General features: G+C 48.8%; 1 long non-coding RNA gene across 1 annotated transcript in view; it reads left to right on the plus strand.

Moving 5' to 3' along the window:
- The window catches only part of LOC138520703 (uncharacterized), a 203,105-nt gene extending 193,035 nt beyond the window's left edge, over nucleotides 1–10,070 (plus strand). The window contains exons 2-3 of the long non-coding RNA XR_011282869.1: nucleotides 9,411–9,484; nucleotides 9,752–10,070. This is a non-coding gene — a long non-coding RNA (uncharacterized lncRNA). The remainder of the gene's footprint in view (nucleotides 1–9,410; nucleotides 9,485–9,751) is intronic.
- The last annotated feature ends 2,617 nt before the right edge of the window (nucleotides 10,071–12,687 follow it).

The following is a 12,687-nucleotide window of genomic DNA, read 5'->3' on the forward strand; positions in this document are numbered from 1 at the left end:
GGGGACAAGGAATCCCCAAGTAAGGGTTTGATCCCACCTCCCTTTACTTCAGACTCACAAGTGTGTGTTACTTATATGGGAATTGAACAGGGCAATAATGTACAGGGCCCTTTAAGACTGCATGGCTTAGGTTCTGAATGGAATGTGTTGCCGCCTAGAGACCCAAGCTACTCCTCACTGATGAGCCCCAACAAGGGTGAAACATGTTTGGGGGTGCTTGTGGTCTCGTGCAGAAGGGATGTGACCTAGCAGTTCGGGCTGGACTTCCCCTTTTGGGGTGGGGCCAAGCCTGATTTGCATATGGTCTTTCCCCTTCTGTAATGGCTTGGCAGGCGAAGAACGATGGTCTGGAGGGTTGCCCCGAGCAATGCCAGTGGTTAAGATTCAGTCTAAACCTTCCAGCCATCACCTCTTTGTTTTTGCTTTGCCCTTTCATGAAGAGCAGAACCAATGGATTGTCCCCTTTCATTCCAGGAAGGAACAGAAAGGACCCGGGATGATAACACAGGAGGAGGGAACCAGCGGGAGAGCGAGAAATGCCGGCATGCACCGCCGCACAGAGGAGGGAGTCTCTCCCTCGCAGGAGGAGGCTGGAACAAGAATCGCGCTGCTGACTTGGTGGGTGGAGAGCCCCATAAACCCATGGAGAGCTGCCGCTTGCTCAAGGGTGGGGAGTCAGGAGAGCTCAGAGCCACCGAGGCAGAAGGAAGCAAAGCCAAGACAGAAGCAGCGTACCTGCATCCCCTCTATGGGACGTTGACATCCGCTCAGTCCAGGACGAGAAACCACAAAGAAGGACCAGACTGGGCCAACCAGAGCCGGTGAGAACACAGCAGAGGCCGTCGCGGGCTGGGAATCTGCAAACCCATGGACGGGTGACCTAAGTAGGGCTGAAGAAGCCTTAAACCCATGGACGGGTGACCAAGCAGACAAGCCCAGTAGGGCTAGGAAGCCTTAAACCCATGGACAGGTGACCAAGCAGACAAGCCCAGTAGGGCTGAAGAAGCCTTAAACCCATGGACGGGTGACCAAGCAGACAAGCCCAGTAGGGCTAGGAAGCCTTAAACCCATGGACAGGTGACCAAGCAGACAAGCCCAGTAGGGCTGAGGAAGCCTTAAACCCATGGAGGGGTAGCCCAGTAGGGCTGAGGAAGCCTTAAACCCATGGACGGGTGACCAAGCAGACAAGCCCAGTAGGGCTGAGGAAGCCTTAAACCCATGGAGGGGTAGCCCAGTAGGGCTGAGGAAGCCTTACACCCATGGACGGGTGACCAAGCAGACAAGCCCAGTAGGGCTGAGGAAGCCTTAAACCCATGGAGGGGTAGCCCAGTAGGGCTGAGGAAGCCTTAAACCCATGGACGGGTGACCAAGCAGACAAGCCCAGTAGGGCTGAGGAAGCCTTAAACCCATGGAGGGGTGGCCAAGCAGACAAGCCCAGTAGGGCTGAGGAAGCCTTAAACCCATGGAGGGGTGACCAAGCAGACAAGCCCAGTAGGGCTGAGGAAGCCTTAAACCCATGGAGGGGTGACCAAGCAGACAAGCCCAGTAGGGCTGAGGAAGCCTTAAACCCATGGACGGGTGACCAAGCAGACATGCCCAGTAGGGCTGAGGAAGCCTTAAACCCATGGAGGGGTGGCCAAGCAGACAAGCCCAGTAGGGCTGAGGAAGCCTTAAACCCATGGAGGGGTGGAAGCAGACAAGCCCAGTAGGGCTGAGGAAGCCTTAAACCCATGGAGGGGTGGCCAAGCATACAAGCCCAGTAGGGCTGAGGAAGCCTTAAACCCATGGAGGGGTGGCCAAGCAGACAAGCCCAGTAGGGCTGAGGAAGCCTTAAACCCATGGAGGGGTGGCCAAGCAGACAAGCCCAGTAGGGCTGAGGAAGACTTAAACCCATGGAGGGGTGGCCAAGCAGACAAGCCCAGTAGGGCTGAGGAAGCCTTAAACCCATGGACGGTGACCAAGCAGACAAGCCCAGTAGGGCTGAGGAAGCCTTAAACCCATGGACGGGTGACCAAGCAGACAAGCCCAGTAGGGCTGAGGAAGCCTTAAACCCATGGACGGGTGACCAAGCAGACAAGCCCAGTAGGGCTGAGGAAGCCTTAAACCCATGGAGGGGTGACCAAGCAGAAAAGCCAAGTAGGGCTGAGGAAGCCTTAAACCCATGGAGGGGTGGCCAAGCAGAAAAGCCCACTAGGGCTGAGGAATCCTTAAACCCATGGAGGGGTGACCAAGCAGACAAGCCCAGTAGGGCTGAGGAAGCCTTAAACCCATGGACGGGTGACCAAGCAGACAAGCCCAGTAGGGCTGAGGAAGCCTTAAACCCATGGACGGGTGACCAAGCAGACAAGCCCAGTAGGGCTGAGGAAGCCTTAAACCCATGGAGGGGTGGCCAAGCAGACAAGCCCAGTAGGGCTGAGGAAGCCTTAAACCCATGGAGGGGTGACCAAGCAGACAAGCCCAGTAGGGCTGAGGAAGCCTTAAACCCATGGAGGGGTGGCCAAGCAGACAAGCCCAGTAGGGCTGAGGAAGCCTTAAACCCATGGACGGGTGACCAAGCAGACAAGCCCAGTAGGGCTGAGGAAGCCTTAAACCCATGGAGGGGTAGCCCAGTAGGGCTGAGGAAGCCTTAAACCCATGGAGGGGTGACCAAGCAGAAAAGCCCAGTAGGGCTGAGGAAGCCTTAAACCCATGGAGGGGTGGCCAAGCAGACAAGCCCAGTAGGGCTGAGGAAGCCTTAAACCCATGGAGGGGTGGCCAAGCAGACAAGCCCAGTAGGGCTGAAGAAGCCTTAAACCCATGGAGGGGTGGCCAAGCAGACAAGCCCAGTAGGGCTGAGCAAGCCTTAAACCCATGGACGGGTGACCAAGCAGACAAGCCCAGTAGGGCTGAGGAAGCCTTAAGCCCATGGAGGGGTAGCCCAGTAGGGCTGAGGAAGCCTTAAACCCATGGAGGGGTGGCCAAGCAGACAAGCCCAGTAGGGCTGAGGAAGCCTTAAACCCATGGACGGGTGACCAAGCAGACAAGCCCAGTAGGGCTGAGGAAGCCTTAAACCCATGGAGGGGTGGCCAAGCAGACAAGCCCAGTAGGGTTGAAGAAGCCTTAAACCCATGGAGGGGTGGCCAAGCAGACAAGCCCAGTAGGGCTGAGGAAGCCTTAAACCCATGGACGGGTGACCAAGCAGACAAGCCCAGTAGGGCTGAGGAAGCCTTAAACCCATGGAGGGGTAGCCCAGTAGGGCTGAGGAAGCCTTAAACCCATGGACGGGTGACCAAGCAGACAAGCCCAGTAGGGCTGAGGAAGCCTTAAACCCATGGAGGGGTAGCCCAGAAGGGCTGAGGAAGCCTTAAACCCATGGACGGGTGACCAAGCAGACAAGCCCAGTACGGCTGAGGAAGCCTTAAACCCATGGACGGGTGACCAAGCAGACAAGCCCAGTAGGGCTGAGGAAGCCTTAAACCCATGGACGGGTGACCAAGCAGACAAGCCCAGTAGGGCTGAGGAAGCCTTAAACCCATGGACGGGTGACCAAGCAGACAAGCCCAGTAGGGCTGAGGAAGCCTTAAACCCATGGAGGGGTGGCCAAGCTGACAAGCCCAGTAGGACTGAGGAAGCCTTAAACCTATGGAGGGGTGGCCAAGCAGACAAGCCCAGTAGGGCTGAGGAAGCCTTAAACCCATGGACGGGTGACCAAGCAGACAAGCCCAGTAGGGCTGAGGAAGCCTTAAACCCATGGAGGGGTAGCCCAGTAGGGCTGAGGAAGCCTTAAACCCATGGACGGGTGACCAAGCAGACAAGCCCAGTAGGGCTGAGGAAGCCTTAAACCCATGGAGGGGTGGCCAAGCAGACAAGCCCAGTAGGGCTGAGGAAGCCTTAAACCCATGGAGGGGTGACCAAGCAGACAAGCCCAGTAGGGCTGAGGAAGCCTTAAACCCATGGAGGGGTGACCAAGCAGATAAGCCCAAGTAGGCTGAGGAAGCCTTAAACCCATGGAGGGGTGACCAAGCAGACAAGCCCAGTAGGGCTGAGGAAGCCTTAAACCCATGGACGGGTGACCAAGCAGACAAGCCCAGTAGGGCTGAGGAAGCCTTAAACCCATGGAGGGGTGACCAAGCAGACAAGCCCAAGTAGGCTGAGGAAGCCTTAAACTCATGATAAGCTGACATGTTTCATACTCAACAAGGGAATGAGAAGCAGCAAAATAGGTCTGGGAAAAGCTATAACCCACATGGGGCTGGGAATCCAAAGACCCCATGAGGATGGAGTAATAAAACTACAAAGAGAAGCTGAAGAGGTGAGGGACCTTGGCCGTAGGGCCAAGACACTAAATATTCTGCAAAACGGTAAAAAAAAAGCCTCACACCTCAAGCAAAAGATCCCAACCATGTCAAGGCACAAGGTACTTCAAGCGGGCGTGATGTTTTTAGGTTTTGGTTTTGTGAATACCGACTAACCAAGGTCAGGAGAGCCCGTTCTTTCCACAGAGGAATATACATCAGGGCAAGTGGCCCCTACTCACACGGGAACTGGGATAAGCACAGGTTCCCAGAGGACACAATTATCACAAAAATGTGTATCCTTTCATACAAGCACAATTAATGTGCATCTGCCATGCTTGGAAGTAAACACATGTGAATGAAACACATGAAAGTTAACTTGCTAATGCATTACTAAGTTCATTTATGGTGCAATCAAAAGGGTGTGGTCAAGAAGAAAGGTTTACATTGTTGAAAAGTATTTAAAAGGTACTGTCTAGCAAACAATTTCAGAGAATATCAATTAGTTCATTGTCACCACCAAAAGAAAATGAATTCAAATCTGGAGGTGGTTAGTTTATCTTGAGAGAATATGGAGGAATCGATTATCCAAGCAGGGTCTACGTCTGTGACATTAAGGGGAGACTTCGTTGGCATGTGTTGTGTTTTGGCTTCATTAAATGAAACATCTTCATCAGGACCGACTTGTAAAGTAATGCAGGACCCTGAATGAATGGGGAATAGATATTAGGATTGTCTATTTAAATATGTTTGTGATTGCTAATAAATCCAAGACAACCAGAAATGAGAGGAAATAAATTGAGAGGGTCACATAGAAAGTTCTGTCCCTGTTCCAAATCCATCTGCTAAGTAGAGGTCAATGATTTGTGCTTAGAGTCAAACAGTGTGTCTGCAAGGATTCCTAGAGCTCGTAAGGCTACTAGAAAGAATCAAAGAGATCTGCGGAACTTTATATCTAAGCTAGTTTGAGAGTTTGGAATTGAGTTACATTAGCAGAGATGTTGTATGGTACTTACATACCTTTATACATACCTGCCTACATTTGAAAATCAAAAACCCTGAGATGTATGCCCTGCCCACAGCCACACAAGACTTCGCCCCTTTGCTAACGCTCCGCAAACATGCCTCGCCCACATGTTAAAATGTGCAGTTTGCACTTTACAGTGGCCTGCAATAAGTGTTATTAAATTGGCTGCTCATAACCACCCAAATTGCATACGCCTTCCATAAAATCAATACACACACATAACAATGAGAGGATCTTTTCTTCAAATAGGGTTTTGAAAATGTTAAAGTACTGAAATTGATTGGACATTTCACCTCAGTTGTTTGATGTTTCTGATCAGCGTTGTGGTGGGGTGTCAGCATGTGAACCTGATGGCTGCGGTTCAATCCCTGGGGTTTGCATGAATTCAAAGAGGACCATCAATGTTTCTCACTTTAGCTGCGGGGGGGGGGAGGGGGGGGGTGACAGAGTCCACCCTCGGAAAAAAGTGGGTGGACTCAGTCCACCCGCCTGTACCCTCGAATTGGGCCCTTACAAACTGGCCAAGAAGAATGAAAGCTGAAAAAATAAGAAAGGCAGAATACTGCTTTCAATCCGGTGTCATTACCTGGGGGCAACCAGACGTGGACCCCTTGCTCACTGTGCTCAGAGAGGCACAGCTTCACCTCACTGATGAGGCCCAACAAGGCTGAAACACGTGTATGGGGTTGCTGGTGGTACCCTTATTCAGAGAGGAGTTGCTATAGCATTTCGGTGCTGGACTGCCCATGTGGGCGGGACAAAGACTGATATGCAAATGGATATTTCCCATCTGTGAAAGGCACAGTGAGCAAAAAGTGCGTGCTGCATACTCTCACCTCAGAACAGGTTATCATGCCTTGTTCCTTCTGGAGAGGAGCGCCTGCTACCTTTTTTGAAGACATTAATGACATCAGATTGAAAGCAGCATTACTGCGTTTATGTTGCTTAACCTTCCACTCTTTTTGCCCAGTTTGCCTTATGTTTTAGTTGTCCTTCAATTTAGGGCAACTAAAACATAAGGCAAACTGGCCAAAAAGAATACAAGCCTAAGTAAAATAAATGCAGTTATACTGCTTTCAGCACCGGATTGAAAACAGTATTGTACTTTTATTTTGCTCCAGGCTGCATTCTTTTTGGTCCTGCCCACAAAAACCCAGAGGATCCAGGGTCTTCCCTGGAGACCCAGAGAAGAGGCTAAAAACTCTGAGTCTCCGGGAAAAACCTGGAGGTTAGGCAGGTATGGCTCCTCCCCATTCCGGACACAGCACAGAGAGGCTAATCATAGTACTGAGGTCTCATTCAAGATCTACCTAGGGGTGTTGCTATCTGCTGGATCTGGGAGATGGATGACCATTGGGTTGTACTTTCTACATGTGCGGTGTAAACATTATCATTTTTTTGTTGTCTTCGAATTGAGAGATATATTAAATGGCCAAACTAGGGGCAAAAGCTGCTCCCATTCCAGTTCCACATGTCTGGATAAGGAAGTTGTTGTTTAAGTGGAAAAACTTATTTTCCAAGGGCAGTGGCCATTACCTAAGTTATGAAATCGTTTGGGGCTTTGTATTCCTGTTCAGCATGAGTCCGAGTGTTGCAAATGCAGTCAATCACTTCATTCTGTGGGATGCTCGTGTATAATGACTGCATGTCCATGGTTACTAAGAGTGTGTTGGTGCAGCTGAATGACATTCTTTCAAAAATATTGGTCACTTGTTGTATCTTGCAAATACGACCAAGCTTTACACTAAGAGGTTTTAGAAAACATTCTGCACAATGGTTCCATCATCGAGCCGCACCCTGAGACAGTGGGTCCCCCTGAGGGTTCTGTCATACATTTGTGCATTTTCGCAGGGCATGAAAAATAGGAATTTTAGATGTATTAGAGTTCAAAAATTCAACTAATGTTGTGATATCCATTCTCATGATAGACCAAACATTGTGATCTCATATCTGGTCTGTTATCTCCAGTGTGGGGTCATAGTTAATGGTCTCATAGTTCCTTGAATCACTTAGTAGGTTCATCACTATGATTTCATATTGGTTCCTCACCGTGTTAACTATCGGCTAGTTTCCACAGAAAAAACACACTCCGGGAGTTGGGATAGGTGTAGTTTGAACTGCCTGACAAGGCCTTTTAGGATGAGAGACAAACTGAGACATTTCTTTTGTTTTGAACTACAACAGACCTAGGACCTGAAAAGACTTTGATAACTCTATTGGGTGGTGGCCAGAAAACCAGCCACCAGTAATCCACCTCAAAAGGGAAGTTACCCCATCCCAACTAAGGTTTATGTTATCCTTACTTTCATAGTGGTAGGGCAGATATTAGGATAGTGTAGGTTAGGACCTAGGAGATAGTTTTTTTGTATGAGCTGCTGACAAGCACCCGTTTATTATTTGTTATAGTAGAGAACTCATTTTAGAATTAGGCTTTAGAGAAGGGATTATTTATTTTTAAAAAGGTATCTTGTTTCAAACATGTCCTCTTGTCTGTCTCCTATGTCTGTTTTATCACAGCTTCTTTTGTAATAAATGGGAAGTCTTTACAGGCTGCATGTCAGGGTCTCTTACATGCTCCAGGTTAGTAACCCCATAGCTCCATGTCAGCAATGACATAGAAGCTCCAGGTCAGCAGGTACATATGATACCCATAGAAAGAAGAGGATCCAAAACAGAACCCTTCCGTCCCCTGCACACCTTTGTATCCCGTCACTAAGACGGTTAAATGTTTATTCAAATACGTTTTAGAAATTAGATAGAGTCTTTCTATTGATCAGCAAGTTCAAAATCAAACAATATAACAATGTTGTCTGTAGTTCATATAGAAAAAAGGTAGTTTTATTGCAAAATGCATGTAGCAGAGAAGGTTAAGTTCAGTAGGGACGGCTGACGTGCTTCGAGGTGGAAATTCTCTTCTTCATGAGCCAAAAACAGTATTTATAAACAGAGATCCTCAGACACACCATAGCAGGAGATCTGCAGAGGCTCAAGAGTAGGAGATCCTCAGAGGCTCCATGGTAGGAGATCCTTAGAAGGTTCATGGTAGGAGGGAGTCTGAAGTTCCAGTTCAAGAGATCCAAAGAAGCTCCATGTTATGAGATCCTTATAGTCTCCATGCTGGGAGATCCTTAGAGGCACAAACGTAGGAGGTTCTTAGAAGCTCCATGGTAAGTGATCCTTAGAAGCTCCATGTTAGGAGATCCTTAGAGTCTCCATTCTGGGAGATCCTTACAGCCTCCATTCTAGGAGATCCTTAGAAGCTCCATGCTAGGAGATCCTTAGAGGCTCAAAGGTAGGAGGTTCTTAGCAACTCCATGGTAAGTGATCCTTAGAAGCTCCATGATATGAGATCCTCAGAGGCTCCGTAGCAGAGAACCTTAGAAGCATCATAGTAGGAGGGAGTCAGAAGTTTTAGTTGAGGAGATCCATAGAATCTCCATACTAGGAGAGCCCAAGAGGCTCCATGCTAGGAGATCCTTAGAGACTCCATGCTAGCAGATCCTTGGAGGCTCAATAGTAGGTCATCTTTAGAAGTTCCATGCTAAGAGATCCTTATAATCTCCGTGATAGGAGATCCTCAGAGGCTCCATGGTAGAAAATCTTTAGAACCTTCATGGTAGGAGGGAGTCAAAAGTTCCAGTTCAGGAGATCCATGAAAACTCCACAGTAAGAGATCCTCAGAGGTGCTATAGTAAGAGACCTTCAGAGGTTTCAGTTCAGAAGGTCAATAAAGCTCCATGGTAAGGGATACTTAGAATCTCCATGGTAAGAGATCCTCAGAGGCTCCATAGTAGGAGACCCTTAGAAGCTCCATAGTAGGATGGAGTCAGACGTTCCATAGTAGGAGATCCTCAGAGGCTCCATAGTAGGAAGCCATCTGATATTTAAAGTCTGGAGGTCTTTAAAAGTGCTTTATAAGGAGAAGCTTAATCACTAGATGTGTGGGGGCTCTTTGGGAGCTTCATGTTATGAGTTCTTCGAAAGATGCAGGCCAGGAAGTCATACGTTCTAATTACGAAGGTTAATGTCAGCAGGTCCTTTGAAGTTTCACATAACGCAGTCCAAAGTAGCCCCACACTCATGAGCATTTCTTTTCTGTTTCTCTGCAGGTTTGAATCGATGCAAAATGAAATCAGAAAATCCCACCACCCGCTGGTTCCAAGGGCGACTCAATGACGTCTGTGTGTGTATCTCATGCGTATGTCTGTGCATCTGTCTGGGTGTCACCCTGGTGGCTTGTGTCTATGTCTTCTTCTACATGTGACTCTGGGCCTCTGTGTGCCCCTGTGTTCCCTGCCAGTTCATCCCCCATTCAGTGAGCCCTTCAGTAATTCCCACTGTCTGCCTGTAGCTCTATGCCTGAGTGTGTTGCACTCCCATCGCTGTTTTTGTTGCCTGAATTCATCAGCAGCTCTCATGGTGTCTCCTATTTTTTTCTGTTACTTCTTAGAAGAGTCTCTGGTCCCATCTCCCCTGTGTCCCCTTCCATGTGCCCTTCTCTAGACTGGATCCCAGGTGTGCAGAAACGTATCTGAAAAGGCTGTCAAAGGAGACATCACAGAAGATCTCCCTGCGACACAGTCACAAAGAGGAGGTGATCCTGTGGCACATCACCATTCCAGAGGGATGGAGCGTGATCTGAGGAATCCCTGCCCTCCATAATCTCCTCCAACCAGAATATGCTCTATTCAGAGAGAGAATCCATGTATCCCATGATTAAATATGATCCCTCTGGGAAACTGTGTGTCCTACAGAGGCGATGATCTACACACTGCTTGGTTATGTTTTGCCATAGTGCACTGACCGCGTTAGTGGTCACCGTGATGTAATAATGTGCCGTAGAGATGTCACTACACTCGTTGGTTGAGTTGCCATCTTGGGTCGGCGCGCGGTATCGACACAATGGTGTTTGCATCGCTCTGTTCCTTAATACGCACACCGTGTTGAAATGGAATATTCTCCCCAAAAGAATGCACCAAACCACTGTATCTGCTAACTTGGAATACACTAATCTTCGTGTGTCAATCATTTCTTGGCATCTCGTATGCTCCTCCTAGCACAATGGTATACAATGTTGCACAATTGATGTTGTGTAAGGGGGAGCCTGATACTGTACACAGTGAACGTCCTGTCAAATTCTCATGTCCTGCAGCGATCGATCCTAGGTGATTTTAGTGGCAAGTGCAACTACTGACCCCACAGCAGAGGCCACTCTTTCATGTGGCTTCTCAGTATCGAATGTTGGTCCATCATGACTACGATGTTGCCCTGGAGTCATGGCTGGTTGCTTTGGACGTCCAGTTTTCAGAATCCTGTTAGATGTTGTTAGGATGCAGAGATTCTGCTGTATAAAATATGTAATACGTTTATTTATTTATTTTATTTATTTATAGAATTTTGTAATGCCCAGACCCTGGGGTATCACAGCGCTTGGTACAATAGACAGAGATGGAAATGGACAGTATCCGAACAATGATAGGACGGTGCGAGAGAGAGTTCCAGAGCGCAGGAGCTGACTCCCCCGGCTCTTCAAGTGGGGAGTGTACAGAGAAATACTGCAGCTGGATCTTAATGAGTGCATTGAGACTCTCTGGGTGATGGAAATGGTGAGGTAGCGGGGGACCGCATTGTAAATGCACCGACGGGCAATAGTCAAAGTTTTGTACTCAAGGCGGGCTTTCATTGGTAGCCAGTGGACATCCCGTCTGGATGCCAAAATGTGGTCAGATCGTTGCAAGCCAAGGGCAGCACAGAGTGCTTTGTTCTGTACTAGTTGGAGTTTGCCAGATTGGATGCCAGGGTGCCCATGAGTAGGACATTATAGTAGTGCAGCTTGGTGAGAATGAGTGCCCGTGCGAGAGTGAGGCAGCTACTCCGAGAGAGGAATTGCCTGCTCAGTGAAATGAGCCTGTAAGTATAGGCAGAGGCAAGTGCATTTATGTGCCTGGTCATGGGTAGATCCGCTTCAAGGTGAACACCCAATGTTTTAACTTGTTTCAGTACTAGGATGATAGCACCATCGATGCAAAAACTGGTCAAGGGAGTGTCAAGGTTTTTTAGCCGATAAGGGGAGCCCACAATGAGGAGTTCCGCCTTCTCGTCATTTAGGCAGAGGTTGTGGGAGGCCATCCAGTTTTTTATGGTGCTGTAGACTTTGTTGACTGTGGCTGTGTCCTTGGCACAGTCACCTGAGATGGGGATGAGTATCTGGGTATCACCTGCGAAGTTTGTGTAGATGACACCCAGTGTGTCTAGTAGGTCAAACACAGCTTCGGTTTGTGGGTTGTACAAGGTGGGAGAGAGACAGGATCCTTGCAGGATACCTAGCGCAGCAGGGATGAGGTCAGCTGAGGCCTCACCAATGAACACTCTGGTTCTGCCCCCCGCTAAACAATGATTTACTCCATGAAGCAGCTTCAGTGCACCCGCGAAGGAATGATTTAATCCACAATGCCACTTCAGAAGAGAAGTGTAAATGGTGGGATCAGTGGCAGGAAAGGGTGTCATGATCCTCCAGGTTGAAGGCTGCAGACAAGTCTAGTAAGAGAAGGATATCGCTACATTTCCTGAGTCGCAGCTGTTGTCCATGTGTATCTTCAGGTCGAGAAGGGCAGTTTCTCTGCTGTGTTTTGGGCAGAGTTCCAGATTGTCTCATCACGAGCAGGTGGTTGTGCACAAGGAATTGTTGGATTTGTAAGTAGGTGAGGCAGTCGAGGATTTTAAGCAAGAAAGATACAATGGTGGTGGGTCAATAGTTGGTGTGGATGGAAGGATAAAAGCGTGTTTTTTTTTTAAGGAGGGGTGTGATCCAGACTGCTTTGACACTCACAGGTACATTACAGGTCAGCAAGAAAGCGCTGGCAAACTTGGTGATGATGCGGGTCAAGGTGGGGGGCAGAGCTGTGAGCCAGACATAGTTCTGCTTAATGTGTAAGCATGTGCCACAAACCCGGCTTGTAAATTCAACAGACTGAAGTAGGATCTATGGTGTGTTGCACTCAGAAAACAAAGAAAGAAAAAAAGAGACTGTCAACGCAGGCCACGTAGTGTAGAAGTAGTACTGTAGACCGGCGCTCCACTGAGCTGCTAAGCTCTGATGAATCTCATGATGTTCCAGAGGCCAGTCTTGGTCTGATATATGTCCTGGTCTCTCATCAGGCCAGTCCTCCTCTGAGCATCTGAGCTATGATGACTCTCCTGGTATCCCGAAGGCCAGTCTTCCTCTGATATATATCCTGGTCTCTCATCAGGCCAGTCCTCCTCTGAGCATCGGAGCTATGATGACTCTCCTGGTATCCCAAAGGCCAGTCTTCCTCTGATATATGTCTCAGCCTCTTGCCAGGCCAGTCCTCCCCTGAGCATCTGAGCTATGATGACTCTCCTGGT

This window comes from Ambystoma mexicanum, chromosome 13 (genome assembly GCF_040938575.1).
Source record: "Ambystoma mexicanum isolate Mex_15411 chromosome 13, UKY_AmexF1_1, whole genome shotgun sequence".
Taxonomy (NCBI): Eukaryota; Metazoa; Chordata; class Amphibia; order Caudata; family Ambystomatidae; genus Ambystoma; species Ambystoma mexicanum.